Here is a 15,539-nt window from a genome sequence, read left to right as displayed (position 1 = left end):
CCTGCAGTTAGATGTTTGGAAGAGATTATCTTATTGAAACATACATCTTTATATATAGATTGATATAGCGTCTGGAACTCTGCTCACAATCTCAACATAAAGGGTACAACTATTGAGGACCAATGAGAAATTTCTCACAAGCTAGAAGAAAGTAACAAGTATTTGGGCATGGAGGCTCAAGCACTGAGTACATTCAAAACTTGTTCTGATTTCTGATTCAGAAAAAGCAGGAATTTACAATCGGTCAATATACACTCTGGGTTCCACTCCTGTACTGTATTTGGTAAAGAAGTGTAACCTGGTGTGGTCCTCTCTTGTCCATACACTTCAAGGTTGGATGTGTTGTGCATTCAGAGATGCTCTTTTGTGCACCACTGTTGTAACACGTGGTTATTTGAGTCACTATTGACTTCTTGTCAGCTTGAACTAGTCTGGCCATTTTCCTCTGACCTCTCTCATATTAACATGGCACTTTCATCTATGGAACGGCCCCTCACTGCGTTTTTTATTTTTCACATCATTCTCTGTAAAATCTAGAAACTGGTTTGCGTGAGAGACTCAGGAGATCAGCAATTTCTGAGGTACTCAAACCCCATCCCGTCTGGCACCAACAATCATAGTCAAAGTCACTTAGATCACATTTATTCCTTATTCTGATGTCTAGTCTGAACAGCAGTTGAACTTCTTTACCATATCTGCATGCTTTTATGCATTGAGTTGCTACCACATGATTGGCTAATTATATATTTCCATTAACGAAATGGTGTACAGGTATACCTCATAATGTGGTCATGAATGTATGTTGCAGTGGAAAATTGTAAACTAGTCTAAATTATGCAATGGAGCGAAAAGTTTAACACTTCATTTAATTGAATTATACAATATGAGAAAGGGCCATTGTGCCATTTTCTCCTGACTTTTGGTAAATTCCGGTTTTACCCTTTCTCTTGAAGGTGCTCAGTATTCTGAACACCAATTGAATATATGCCCCTTTAATCTTTTTTTTCCAAGTAGAAGAATCTGAAGTTCTGTATCCAGATCTCTGAAACCCCTTATTGTTTGTACCATTACTTAGATTCTCATCTTTCCAAGATTTTCTCCAAAAGGCAGAGGCCGTTGGACCCATCAGGTCTGCTCTGCCATTTCTCTTAACCACGGGTTCGAGAGGATTTATTTTCCCTTTCCACCCCATTCTCCTGCCTTCTCCCAGAACCTTCGACACTGTGACTATTCAGCAACTGAACCTGTTGATTATATCTGCATGCTTTAATGCATTGAGTTGCTACCACATAATTGGTGTATAACTGTACCTCATAATGCGGCCATGAGTGTACGTTGCAGTGGAAAATTGTAAACTAGGTTAGTTTAGACCTATCAACCTCTCAACCTCGTCTTTAAGTGTACCCAGTGACTTTACTACAGACAGCTATGGAGATCATGAATTCCACAGTTTCACTACCCTCTAGCTCAGACGTTCCTAACTGTTTTTTATGTTATGGACCCCTTTGGAAATGTGAGGCCTATGGAGTTCTCAGAATGATGTTTTTTAAATATGTTTAAAAATGCATGGGATTACAAAAAAAAACAATTATATTGAAATACAGTTTTCAAAATATTTAAAAACAGATTTGTGATACAGTAATATATATGCTTTATTAATGTATTAAGTAACAAGACTATATTTAACATGTAGGCAAGTTGAAATTACATTTTATTTTTTTTTAAAGACAGTGTGAATGCTGCTGTTGCTTAGCTTGAATAAGAACATTAAACTGGGGTGGTCTTTGACAAGGCAACACGCACGTCATATTGAACATCCTTTCGATTTCGATTTTTTTTTTGCTTTAATGATTACAAGTGTTGAAAATCCTGATTTACAAAGTTATTTTGTTGCAAATGGAATCAAAGCTTCCATAGCTTGCTTTACAAGTCGAGGATAGACTTCTCTCAAGGAATACCATACCAAAATTTGCAAAGGTTGTTTTGAAGTAAACTCCAATTTTAGTGTTTTTTTTTGTCTAAGATCAAGAAATTCATCTTTACTAGATTGACATCTTTAATACCATTTATATCATAAAGAAAAGGATTGCAGATTGATCCATGGTTCAACTTTAACACGATCAAGATGGAAGTAACTTTTGAAATAGTTCTGAAGTGTTTCCAGGTGTTTCCAGATGTCCCTCTTCAAAAAAAAAACTGACAGAGAATTTTGTATCTCTACACCATCTTCCTTCAGCATTTGAAAGTTTGCAAAGGCATTGTCCTGTACTCTCTCCTTCTATATCGGTAGCTTCGCCAAGAAAGCTGGTCATTTTTCAGTAGCATCCATAATGGTGACTTCAGGACCTTGAATTGACAGATTTATTTCTTTCATATGGTTAAAAATATCTACCAGGTAAGCCAACCCATGGGTATAGTAACACATAAAAATTGCTGGTGAATGCAGCAGGCCAGGCAGCATCCATAGGAAGAGGTACAGTTGACGTTTCGGGCTGAGACCCTTCGTCAGCACTAACTGAAAGAAGAGATAGTAAGAGATTTGAAAGTGGGAGGGGGAGATCCGAAATGGTAGGAGAAGACAGGAGGGGGAAGGGATGGAGCTAAGAGCTGGAAAGTTGATTGGCGAAAGGGATATGAGAGGATCATGGGATGGACGGGAGGCCTAGGGAGAAAGAAAGGGGGGGAGGCCCAGAGGATGGGCAAGGAGTATAGTGAGAGGGACAGAGGGAGAAAAAGGAGAGAGAGAAAAAAAATAATAAAAGATAAATAAATAGCGGATGGGATATGAAGGGGAGGTGGGGCATTAACGGGAGTTAGAGAAGTCAATGTTCATGCCATCAGGTTGAAGGCTACCCAGATGGAAAATAAGGTGTTGTTCCTCCAACCTGAGTGTGGCTTCATCTTTACAGTAGAGGAGGCCGTGGATAGACATATCAGAATGGGAATGGGACATGGAATTAAAATGTGTGGCCACTGGGAGATCCTGCTTTCTCTGGTGGACAGAGTGTAGGTGTTCAGCGAAACGGTCTCCCAGCCTGTGTCGGGTCTCGCCAATATATAGAAGGCCGCATCGAGAGTACCGGACGCAGTATATCACCCCAGCCGACTCACAGGTGAAGTGTCGCCTCACCTGGAAGGACTGTCTGGGGCCCTGAATGGTGGTAAGGGAGGAAGTGTAAGGGCATGTGTAGCACTTGTTCCGCTTACAAGGATACGTGCCAGGAGGGAGATCAGTGGGGAGGGATGGGGGGGAACGAATGGACAAGGGAGTCGCGTAGGGAGCGATCCCTGCAGAATGCAGAGAGGGGGGGAGGGAAAGATGTGCTTAGTGGTGGGATCCCGTTGAAGGTGGCAGAAGTTACGGAGAATAATATGTTGGACCCGGAGGCTGGTGGGGTGGTAGGTGAGGACCAGGGGAACCCTATTCCTAGTGGGGTGGGGGGAGGATGGAGTGAGAGCAGATGTACGTGAAATGGGGGAGATGCGTTTAAGAGCAGAGTTGATAGTGGAGGAAGGGAAGCCCCTTTCTTTAAAAAAGGAAGACATCTCCCTCGTCCTAGAATGAAAAGCCTCATCCTGAGAGCAGATGCGGCGGAGATGGAGGAATTGCAAGAAAGGGATATGGTGGAGGAAGGGAAGCCTCTTCCATGGATACAGTCCTTTTTTCAAACTGTTCCAATACTGAGTTTCTTTATCTTTCAAAAAAGTGACACTTCTGTCCTTAGTTTGAAAAAGCGCTTGTATCATTTCTTAATGCATGTATGCGTTTCTAAATGACTGTAAAAGAGGACTGAGTGTTCTCATAATCTAAAAAAAGACTTGTCCTCTTGAAAGCCAGTGAACCCCATGTCGTAGAGGTGCGCTTCATATTCTGCACCCATTTCTTGGCAAAGCCTTAAAATGCAATTATTCAGGGACGTGCTTCTCAAAAAGTTAATGACTTTTATGGCTGTTGATGTAACTACTTTCATGGTTGTTAGTAGAGTCTTTGTTGCCCGTGTATATCTGTGTAGAAAAAAAGCAATGATTGACGACGATGTGAAGAGCTTTTTTGACTAAAGTAGCAAAACCAGATGTATTACCAAGCATCACAGGAGCTCTGTCTGTGCAGAGTATGAAGCTTTTCTTTCCAGTTGGTTTTGTTTGGCAAAAATAAATTTTTTTTACCATTTCCAAAATGCTGATGGCCTTTGTAGCCTCCGAATAGGAGTCACAAAATGAGATTTTTTTTCCTTTGGCATCAGCATGCGCATAATGAACCAAAACAAGGAGCTGACTACAGTCGTCCCTCCTTATCCACGAGTTATGCGTGTGCGAATTCAACCAACTGCGAATTGAGAAAACCCAGAAGTGCTCTTCCAGCACTTGTTGTTCGAACATGTACAGACTTTTTTTTCTTGTCATTATTCCCTAAACAATGAAGTATTACAACTATTTTATGTAACATTTACATTGTATTAGGTATTGTAAGTAATCTAGAGATGATTTAAAGTATACAGGAGGATGTGCATAGGTTATTGTGGATCGGGATCGAAAGAAAACCAGCAGTTCTCTTACAAAGTAAGTCGGAACAGGTACATCCGGTATTATTTAGCGTCAGTTAGTCAAATGTTTGTCTTAGTATATAGTATATATTTTACTTCCCTGTGCATTTAAAAAAAATAAGAAATGTATGTTTCAGCGCCGGGCTCGGGAACAGAAATTCCCTAGTTCGATCCAGTGGCAGACTGCTCCCAAGCGCGCTCTCCATCTGTGCCGGGTTGATGTGGAGGATCAAAAACCCAAAACCCAATAATTAAACCACTGCGTTGCTTAGTAATAATTGTAGCTTTCATCGGAGCAGGGCCTTTCTCACTTTATCCTTTAAAATTGTTCCAGTCGTTGACCGACTGTAGCCTAACACTTTTCCAATGACCGATGGCGTTTCACCTCTTTCTGATAGCTTTATTATTTCCACTGTATTTTAAATTGTGATTGTGATTATTTTCGTGAACAGAAACACTGTGGATTCAGAGCTCCACTGCTGGGTCCTAATGTCCACCGCCTTGAGACAGGTTAAATAAGGTCTGGGGTTCCGCTGGATCCTAAGGTCCACCGTATGTAGACTGGTTAAATAAGGGACTTGAGCATCCACGAGGGGTCCTGGAACCAATCCCTCGCGGATAAGGAGGGCCGACTGTACATTGAGAGATGTCTGCAGTTTTATCCAGTTGGATCTTGAATGGGGAATTGTGAGGCCGCCAATTCCTCAATGACCTTCAAAATGTTAAAATAACATCTTTTCCAGAAGGTATCACATTATTTGATAAGGGGACTGTTTCCAGTTTTATTTTCTGTTCCAGTCCACAAACCAGCTCGACCATTTCCGGTGTGCATGGCTTTACTAAAGTCTCTCCAATTGTGTTGAGCTTCTTTTGTTGGGCAATCGTTAAGCAGCTTTTTAGGAAGGAAAAGGATTTTGTGAAATGGCAAATCCAAGTTTTGGAAGTGTCCCAGCTTTTTCAAATTAAACTTTCTTTGCACAAAAAATAACAGTATTATACTTCTTTTTCTTCAACATTTCAACTTAAATTGGGCCTGGAAAATAAATAAATCAAGCTAAAATTTGATTCAGTTGACATTGGTGAAACTCAATATTTTGTGTGGTTTTAAGTAATTCGTTTGATAAATATTTTTTTAAAATAAGTAGTCTGTATGTTAAGTGAAGTGTAAGATATTCAAGGAATTTGCGATCACGTTTGATCTGGCAGCAGGTCTAATAACTACCATAATTTTAAAGTAGTGATGAGTGTGCTATAAATGTTATTTTGAGATATTTGTAACAACTGTAATGTGACATGACAGTATCTGTGATTTCTGTTGGTGACAAGGTCACAGGTACTGCTAATGCTGCAGTGGTTTGTTGTCAACATTCATAATTAAAGGAAATGTTAAATTTCAGTTGGAGTTTAGTGACGACAGACATAATTTTTTTCCCCACCTAAGTTCACGGATCCCCTGGAATCTATCCACGGTCTCCTGAGAGGGTCTGTGGACCCCAGGTTAACAACCCCTGCCCTACCAAATGAAATTCCGACTCATCTCTGTTCTAAAGGGACGTCTTTCTATTCTGAGGCTGCGTCCTGTTGTCCTAGACTCCTCCACTTTCAGAAACTTCCCTTCCATGTCTACTGTATCCAGGCCTTTCAATATTCAGTAGGTTTCAATGAAATCCCCCCGCCCCCCCCCCATTCTTCTGAACAGTAAGTACGTAGTTCTTTACAGTGGACTGAAAAATCTTACCAAACCTTGTAATATCCTGTCTTCTGACATTTGCAATCTTTCAGTACTCTGGAACCATTCCTGTCTCTGCTGATTCTTGAAAGGTCACTCCAAATGCCTCAAATCTCTTGAGCTAACTCTTTCAGAACTCTAGGATGTCCATTTGGTTCGGGTGACTTGTCCATCTTCAGACCTGTCATCTTCCAAAGTACCTTCTCCAAAGTGCAAGTGACTGCATTCTCTTCTGTCCCAGACACACTCTGGAATTTCTGGCATGCTGCTGCTGTCTTCCATAGTGAAGACTGAAGTAAGTTACTTATTCAGTTCATCTGCTGTTTCATTGTTCCCTGTACTACTTCTCAAGCATCATTTTTCAACAGTCTGATGTCCACTCTTGCCTCTCTTTTACCCTTTAGGTGTCTGAAAAATGTTCTGCTGTCATGTATTATTTGTTAGTTAACCCTTGTATTTTATCTTTTCTTCCCTTATTCTTTTTAGTTGCCTTTTGTTGGTTTTGAAAAGCTTCTCAATCATCTAGCTTCCTGCTAATTTCGGCACTATTTTATGCTTTCCTGCTTTAAAGCAGTCATTGACTTCCCTTGTCAGCTGTTGTTGCTTCATCCTCTTTTTAGAGTGCTGCTGCTTCTTTGGGATGAAATAACTCTTCTGAATTACTCCCATGAACCCCTGCTATTTCTGCTCTACCGTTATCACTGCTGGAGTCCCCTTCCAAGAAGAAGTATCTCCGCCCGAAACATGAACTGTTGATTTCTCTGCATAGATACTTAATGACCTGCGTTGTGATCCTTCAGTATTTTGTGTATGTTACTGCGGGACTTATTTCCCTTTTGTTGCTTGGTATTTTTTGCATTCTGCCATGTATTGTTGGCATGCAGTGTTAGTGCCAGATGTGTGGCAACACTTGTAGGCTGCTCCCAGCACTTCTGAGACATTTCACTGTATGTCATGAACTTGTGATAAATCTAAATCTGAATCTACCATTTTCCAACCAAGTTTCTTTGAGTGCAACTGTTGTGTTGCTACATGAAATGAGCAAATGATTTTACTTTGAATGAGTGTGTGAATTTCTGTCCATTTTTAAATTCCTTTCTGAATTTTATTCTCAGCTAGTTGGTAATTTTAAGGAAGGCTTTCAGTCTTTGAAAATAACAAAAAATATGGTTACAGGTGTCCCCCGCTTTTCGAACTTCGCTTTATGAAACCTCACTGCTATGAAAGACCTACATTAGTTGTAGGTTGTTTTCGCTAACAGGTGTTTTTACTGTTACTGTTATGAAAAAAGGCAGCGCGTGAAAAAAAAACAGTGCACGATAAAAATCAGCGCGTGCCCCGAGCAGCTGCTGTCCCCCGGATTCGGAACGGCATTCTCGTCGGCATTGCTTAAACACATGCCTGTGAGCAGCCGTTAGCAAGGTGAGTTCTAAGGTATCGGAAAAGCCTGAAAGAGCTTGTAAGGGTGTTACACTCATAAAACTAGACATAATTAAGCATTTCGTTCATGGTGAATGAAGTAAGGATAAAGTGAGTTTGGTTTGTGGAAGTTGACGAAGATGATGTTGAAGAGCTTTGGCATCCCATGACCAAGAACTGATAGATGAAGAGCTGATGCAATTGGAAGAGGAAAGGATAACAATCGAAACCGAATGGGTAATGATAAAGTGCGACTTTAATTTTGAAAGGGTACGTCAGTTTAGGGCATATTTGCAAGATGGTTTGAGTCCTTACAAAGAACTGTATGATAGAAAAATGTGCGAGGCTCAGCAGTCAAGCATACTGTACTGTCATTTTTCAAGCCTCCCACATCAGACGACGAACCTCGACCTTTGACATTGAGGCAGGTAGAGATAGGAGAAGATGAGCTGCCTGCCCTAATGGAAACAGACGATGATGAGATGACACCCCAGTGTCCCACCACCCCAACCCCCAGGCCGGGGACAGATACCGATTCACGGAGAATGCAGCGGTAGCCGGGAGGCACTCAGCACATCTTTAAGAAAAAAGCTGAAATAAACATGCTAATTAATTACGTGTCAGGCGGCACCCAATTAATTAGCATGTTTATTTCGGCTTTTTTCTTAAAGATGTGCTGGGTGCCTCCCGGTTACCGCTGCACCCCTGTATGCTTCACGGATCGGTGTCGGTTCGCTGCCCGGAGGGTGGGGGGCCACTGCACCACCCAAACTCTGACAACTCAGTCTAACACACCATCAGTGTGCTCGGCGCTGTCCCAATTCTGGTAAGTGATACTGCACTATACGTACATTATTTCTACTTTATATCGGCTGTGTATTTCTATGTGTTATTTAGTATGATTTGGCAGCTTCATAGCTTAAAGGTGAGTGCTTGCGTGAGATTTTCGCCACAGAGAACAGTTCAGGCAATGATTGTGGAAAAGTATTTCTACTTTATATAGGCTGTGTATTTATTATATCATTCTGCTTTTACTATATGTTACTGTTATTTTAGGTTTTATGTGTTATTTGGCATGATTTGGTAGGTTATTTTTGGGTCCGAACGCTCACAAAATTTTCCCATATAAATAAATGGTAATTGCTTCTTCGTTTTACGCCATTTCAGCTTACGAACCGTTTCATAGGAATGCTCTACCTTTGGATGGCGGGGGAAACCTGTATATCTTAAACTGAATTCAAGAAATGAAACAGTAGCAATGCTATGCTCGATCAATATGTGGCAGAGAAATAATACGCGATTTTGATTGATAAATGGTATCCTAGAACTGCAAATTTCAGATATGAATCTCTTAAAAAAAATTATGTTTTGTTTATTTTCCAAAATTATTTCAACTGTTGAAGTCTTTGCAGGGCTTGCCAGTATTCAGATCGAGGGGGAAAAAATTGTACTTGAATTTCACCCATGTAAGTCATTAACTCAAACCCCCGAACCTCAGAAACTGACAGGACTCGGACATGAGGAAATCTGCAGATGCTGGAAATTCAAGCAACACACCCTCAAAATGCTGGTGAACGCAGCAGGCCAGGCAGCATCTATAGGAAGGTTCTTCCTATAGATGCTACTTGGCCTGCTGCGTTCACTAGCATTTTGTGGGTGTGTTGCTTAAACTGACAGAACTGTTTATTTCTACCAGTGTCACTGTTACGAGCTTTCAACATGTAGTACCAATTCAAGACATATTGTGGGGCTATAGTAGTAAGTTTCACTGGCTGAGCTGTTCATGGTTATGACTGACTTATTTTTAGCGCAATAAGAAAATGTGCTTATTGGAGCAAAAGGTCATTTTGGTAACTTGTGTTACCTTTGATGACCTTTGTGACCACACAACTAAAAAATCAAAATTACTCGAATTATTTACAATTTAAATTGGTGCTGATAGACCTGTTCAAGAGGCTGCAAGTATCAGTCAAAGTCTCTGTACTGGACCCTACCTTGTCAGGCAGCCACAGTGCAAGACAACATGGCATGAAATTTCTCATGAGAAAACAAACTACTGGAGAATCTCAGTAAGTCAATCAGCATTTGTGGAGGGAAGGGTTGGCTGAAGTTTCAGGTTGAGACTTGCATCAAGATTAACTGTCCAGAGGGAAAAGAGCCAGTATAAACAAGTGAAAGGGAGGTATGAGATGGGGGAGTGGGGGGGGTTCCCTCATCACGCACCTCCCCACCACCCTGTTTTAATGTCCTCCTTTCCCCTCTGGCACCCACTCCATCTGTCATTGCTGACACCCATTTGCCCCCCTCCCCCTAATGTTACCATCTGCCCACCTGCCTCTCTTATTTGGGTCCATGTTCCACTTTCCTATCAGATTCTGTCATCTGCAGCCCTTTATTGCCTCCACCTTTCACCTCTCAGTCTCTGTTGCTGTTTCCACTCTTCCCTCTTCAATCTGCCTATCACCTCCTCACTTGCATCCACCTATCACTTGCCAGCCCTGACTCCACCACCTCTCTGTACTAGACATCTCTCCTGTCTTCCACCCCACAAAAAGGCTCTCAAGCTGAAATGTTGGTTGTCCATTTATTTCCACAAATGCAGCAGGTTGCACCTTCATTTGCACTCTCTTGTGTCAAGTCTCTGTATTCTTCACGTTTTCATGTTCCTTTGTCAGTGTTCTCCGTTATCGCCTGTTCTCATTCTTTTTGTTCCTTTTTTTTTCTGTCCTAACTTTCATTTACCAATTGAACAAATAACCAATACAGTTTATCCCCATGGCTACTTGAGCTTGACTCTGTGAACAGTTCCCTTTCCTCTATTCAACCTTTCTTCTACAACATGAACCTTTTCTTCTCCTTCTGATGAAAGGCCTTTGACCTGAAACATTAATTCTTCTTTTCTTTCAAATACAGTGGCATGCAAAAGTTTGGGCACCCCTGGTCAAAATTTCTATTACTGGGAATAGCTAAGCGAGTAAAAGATGGAACTGATTTCCAAAAGGCATAAAGATAAAGATGACACATTTCTTTAATATTTTAAGCAAGAAAACTTGTTTAATTCCATCTTTTTCTGTTTCAAAATAACAAAAAAGGAAAAGGGCCCAAAGCGAAAGTTTGGGCACCATGCACGGCCAGTACTTAGTAACACCCCCTTTGGCAAGTATCACAGCTTGTAAATGCTTTTTGTAGCCAACTAAGAGTCTTTCAATTCTTGTTTGGGGGATTTTCACCCATTCTTCCTTGCAAAAGGCTTTAGTTCTGTGAGATTCTTGGGCCGTCTTGCATGGGCCAAAAAGTTCTATTTTAACTTCGGTCCACAGGACTTGTTTCCAAAATGCATCAGGCTTGTTTAGATGTTCCTTCGAACCTTTTGAATAGAACTTTTTGGCTGCAATGAGCAAAGGAATGTTTGGAGAAAAAAGGGTGCGGAATTTCATGAATAGAACCCCTCTCCAACTGTTCAGCACGGGGGTGGATCGATCATGCTTTGGGCTTGTGTTGCAGGCAGTGGCACGGAGAACATTTACTGGTAGAGGGAAGAATGAATTCAATTAAATACCAGCAAATTCTGGAAGCAAACATCCCACTGTCTGTAAAAAAGCTGAAGATGAAAAGAGGATGGCTTCTACAACAGGATAATGAGCCTAAACACACCTCAAAATCCACAATGGACAACCTCAAGAGGCGCAAGCTGAAGGTTTTGCCATGGCCCTCACAGTCCCCCGACCTAAACATCATCGAGAATCTGTGGATAGACCTCAAAAGAGCAGTGCATGCAAGACAGCCCAAGAATCTCTCAGAACTAGAAGCCTTTTGCAAGGAAGAATGGGTGAAAATCCCCCAAACAAGAATTGAAAGACTCTTAGCTGGCAACTAAAGGCGTTTACATGCCAAAGGGTGTGTTACTAAGTACTGCCATGCAGGGTACCCAAACTTTTGCTTCGGGCCCTTTTCCTTTTTAGTTATTTTGAAACTGTAAAAGATGGAAACAAAAAAGTTTTCTTGCTTAAAGTATGGAAGAAATGTGTCATCTTTAACTTTATGCCTTTTGGAAATCAGTTCATCTTTTACTCGCTTAGCTATTCACAGTAATATAAATTTTGACCAAGGGTGCCCAAACTTTTGCATGCCACTGTATGCTGACTAATTTGCTGACTTTTTAGTACTGTCAGTTTTATTTCTGATTTTTGCCTTTTAAAAAAAAATCATGACTGTGTGTGAAATGCTTCTCATGGGAACTGCTCAAAAAAAGATTGGCTACCGGACATTATTATCTACCATAAACATGTCAATCAAGGGCAATTAAGAAAAAAATTGAGCAGCTTGGTTTCTACCAAAAGCAATTTTCATTTTGCTCAAATATCAACTTGGGTTGCTGGTAAGTACAAATCCAGTGGAGTTGCCTGCATATATGCACTTATAGTCATTAGAGTACTACAGCTCAGAAACAGGCCCTTCAGCCCATCTAGTCCATGCCATATTATTGTACCTTGCCCCAGTGACCTGCACCTAGGCCGTAGCCCTTCCTGCACCCCCATCCATGTACTTACCCAAACTTCTCTTAAATGTCGAAATCGAGCCCACAGTCACAACTTCCACTGAAGCAAAATGATTCTAGAATTTCTGCATTTGGAACACGGAACCAGTTTACAGATTTCCTTATGTCGATGTGGGTTTCAAGTGTACAGGTGAAACATTCACTAAGTGTGGTTTTGCTAAATATTTACATTTGTATTCATATAATTAGAAGACATTTGTTTTGATAGCTCTTTGGCTGATGTTTTTAAAGCAACTACATGTGGGTCTGGGCCCAAAACGTCGACTGTACCTCTTCCTAGAGATGCTGCCTGGCCTGCTGTGTTCACCAGCAACTTTTATGTGTGTTGCTTGAATTTCCAGCATCTGCAGATTTCCTCGTGTTTACATGTGTGGTTTCATTCATTGTGCCTTTTGAACCCCTCCCAGCAAAAGACCATACTGCTGGAGTTCTTGATTCCTTGAGCACAGCAAGATCTGTCTTGACCAGACAGCAGGGTGTGATCACAGCGGAGAATGTAGACTTGTGTTCAGCAAGATCATTGCATCAGACTCTATAATGTGTTTCTTAACTTAATTGCCCTTGGGTTGTTGCTTAACATTGTAAATATTTTTATAAGTAGTATATTGAGCAAGCTTTGGTCATGACTGGTGTTGTACTAAACCTCATTATATTCTTTTCCCTTGTTCATACCACCTCCTTGATTGCATCAACATTTTAGTGTGATGGTGAAGCCAAGATGTGCTATTTAGAGTGCCCTAATGCAATCCTAATTAACTTTCCCAGACAGAGTAATAGATCTAAGTAAATTATGTGCAGTTAGTTGTGATGTTTTAGTGGCCAAAAGTTTTGGCATATTTAAACATAGTAATGGAAATTGGTGGTTCATCTTTCCAGTTGGTGACATGGTAGTTAGTGGTTCACACAATGTTTTAAGGCTCAGGTGACTTGGTTCAATTCTAGCTGCTCTCTGTAAGGAGTTTGTACATTCTGTCCATGACTGCGTGGATTTCCTCTGGGTGCTCCAGTTTCCTCCCACAGTCCAAAGACAATGGTTGGTAGGTTAATTGGTCATTGTAAATTGCCCTGTGATTTGGTTGGCTAGAATGAAACCAGGGATTGCTAGACCGTGTGGCTCGAAGGACTGGAAGGGCCTATTCTGCATAGTATCTAAATAAATAAATGATCCTTGTACTCAAGCATCTACTTTCTGTCCAGGTGCAAGGCGAAGCAATTACTACACTCACAGTGTATGGAACCATGTGATATTTTGTAGCATGATGCTGAAATATCACTTGATATATATTAGACTTGAGTACAGTGTAAATAATGGAATGGATAATGCTATTTCGGCATTTATAAAGCAAGCCAAATCAAATCTATTTTCCAAGGAAATCTGCAAAGCATTTGAAGTTATCTGTTACTGAACATTTTAATTGGATTTTCTGATATAAAGGGTAACAGTAACATAGTCCCCTTGTTCAATTAGCAGTGCTGAAATGAATTTTCTCCCATTCTCCATGTTTCCATAATCTCTAGGACATTTCCCAAAGTTGTATGACCAAAGGGTGCGAACTCTAATCAAGTCAGTAGCTTCAATTTGTTTCATTCCCGTACATTGTTTATTCCATTGCCAATGCTTAATAATGTGAGCTTTTGATTATTGGCAGCTTACAAATCAGAAAAATGTGGAATATAGTACCTTATTCATTTCGATGTACTTTTTGAGTGCTATCACTATTGTAGTGAACTTTACTGCCAAGTATGAATAACTGGATGATTGAATAAGAGAGGTTTTGGAAAGGTCAATGGGAAGGAGTTTAGCCTGGTTTACTTCTGGGTAAGAAGGCAGACACAATCTCAGTTCAAAATATTGTTCGAGAAGGTGATATCTCTGATAGTCTGCACTCCCTCAACCTAGATTTTTTTTGTTCTCCAGCCTGTTGGGTGGGGATGTTAACCCATAACATTCTGACCTGGAAGAGAGTATAAGATGAACTATGGATAACATAATTGGTCTTAGGTATCTCAAATTTAGGACAAAAAGTATTAAGTGGCACAGCTGAGGACAAGTTGATGTATTTATTGGCACTGCCATTATAGTATGTTGAGTTTTTGAGAACTGTCACTTTTATCCTACTACTGTTTATAAATTTTTCCGTTCAGTTTTTGAAAGTCTGTACTTTATTTTCCCACTCAACTTTATCAAATGGTTTGGCGATTTAAGTCAGGGGTCCCCAACCTTTTTTTTTGCACTACGGACTGGTTTAATATTGACAATATTCTTGCAGACCAGCCGACCCGGGGTGGGGTGGGTAAGGTTGCCAACGGACAAGAGTAGCAGTCAAATACGTTGTGTTTACCATGAGAAAGACTACAATGACCATGAAGCCTTGCGTGGGCACCAGTGCGCATGCGTGTACCTGCTGATTTTTTTTTTCTACAAATCGTTTTTGGCGATTCTGTTCGGGGGGGGGTAGGGGTGTTAATCACGACCGGAATATAGGTGATAAGTGGCTAATACACTCAATGTCGTTTTTAAAAGGGTTTATCTAACGAATTTAATATTAAACACAGCACATATTTTCCTCGCATGAATGTAGTGATAAGTCAATTATCAGGGGAGCTTGAAGTAAGTGTTGAACGAACTTCCAGTAGAAGTGGCAGAAGCAGGTTCGATATTATCATTTAAAGAAACATTGGATAGGTATATGGACAGCAAAGGAATGGAGGGTTGTGGGCTGAGTGCAGGTTGGTGGGACTAGCTGAGAGTAGAGCAGAGATGGCCTGTTTCCGTGCTGTAATTGTTAAATGGTTATATAAGTCACTTATAAGTCAATAACATCATTACATTTTGAGTAACGTTTGGATATTAAACACACAGCACATATTTTCCTTGTATGAACATATAAAATCATTGCAACACACCAATATCGCTGAATCAGTGGGAGCACTGGGCTTGTTTTCCTGCAACAAGACGGTCCTATCGAGGGGTGATGGGAGACAGCGATACTCGAAGGGGGTTCCTTGTGTCTAGTCTATTCCGCAGTTTAGTTTTCGTTGCATTCATTGCAGAAAACTCCGCTTCGCAGAAAAATGTTGGAAATGGAAACAATGTTTTCAGTGCTTTCATGGCTATCTCAGGAGATTCAGCCTTGACTTTGATCCAGAATGCCGGCAGAGATGTTATGTCAAACATACTTTTCAGCCTGTCGTCATTTGCAAGCTCGAGGAGTTGATCTCCTTCCCGTGCTGACATGGATGATGCGCGGGTAATGATCTCACATGTGTAATGACCTCGCGTGCGTTC

General features: G+C 40.9%; 1 protein-coding gene across 4 annotated transcripts in view; it reads left to right on the top strand.

The window, feature by feature from the left end:
- Nucleotides 1-15,539, top strand: part of ilrun (inflammation and lipid regulator with UBA-like and NBR1-like domains) — a 130,326-nt gene that overhangs the window by 77,389 nt on the left and 37,398 nt on the right. The gene's annotated exons all lie outside the window — the stretch shown is intronic.

This window comes from Mobula birostris, chromosome 14, assembly GCF_030028105.1.
Source record: "Mobula birostris isolate sMobBir1 chromosome 14, sMobBir1.hap1, whole genome shotgun sequence".
NCBI classification, from domain to species: domain Eukaryota; kingdom Metazoa; phylum Chordata; class Chondrichthyes; order Myliobatiformes; family Myliobatidae; genus Mobula; species Mobula birostris.
Note: the sequence above shows the minus strand (reverse complement) of the source record. Positions and strands in the feature narration are given on the sequence as shown.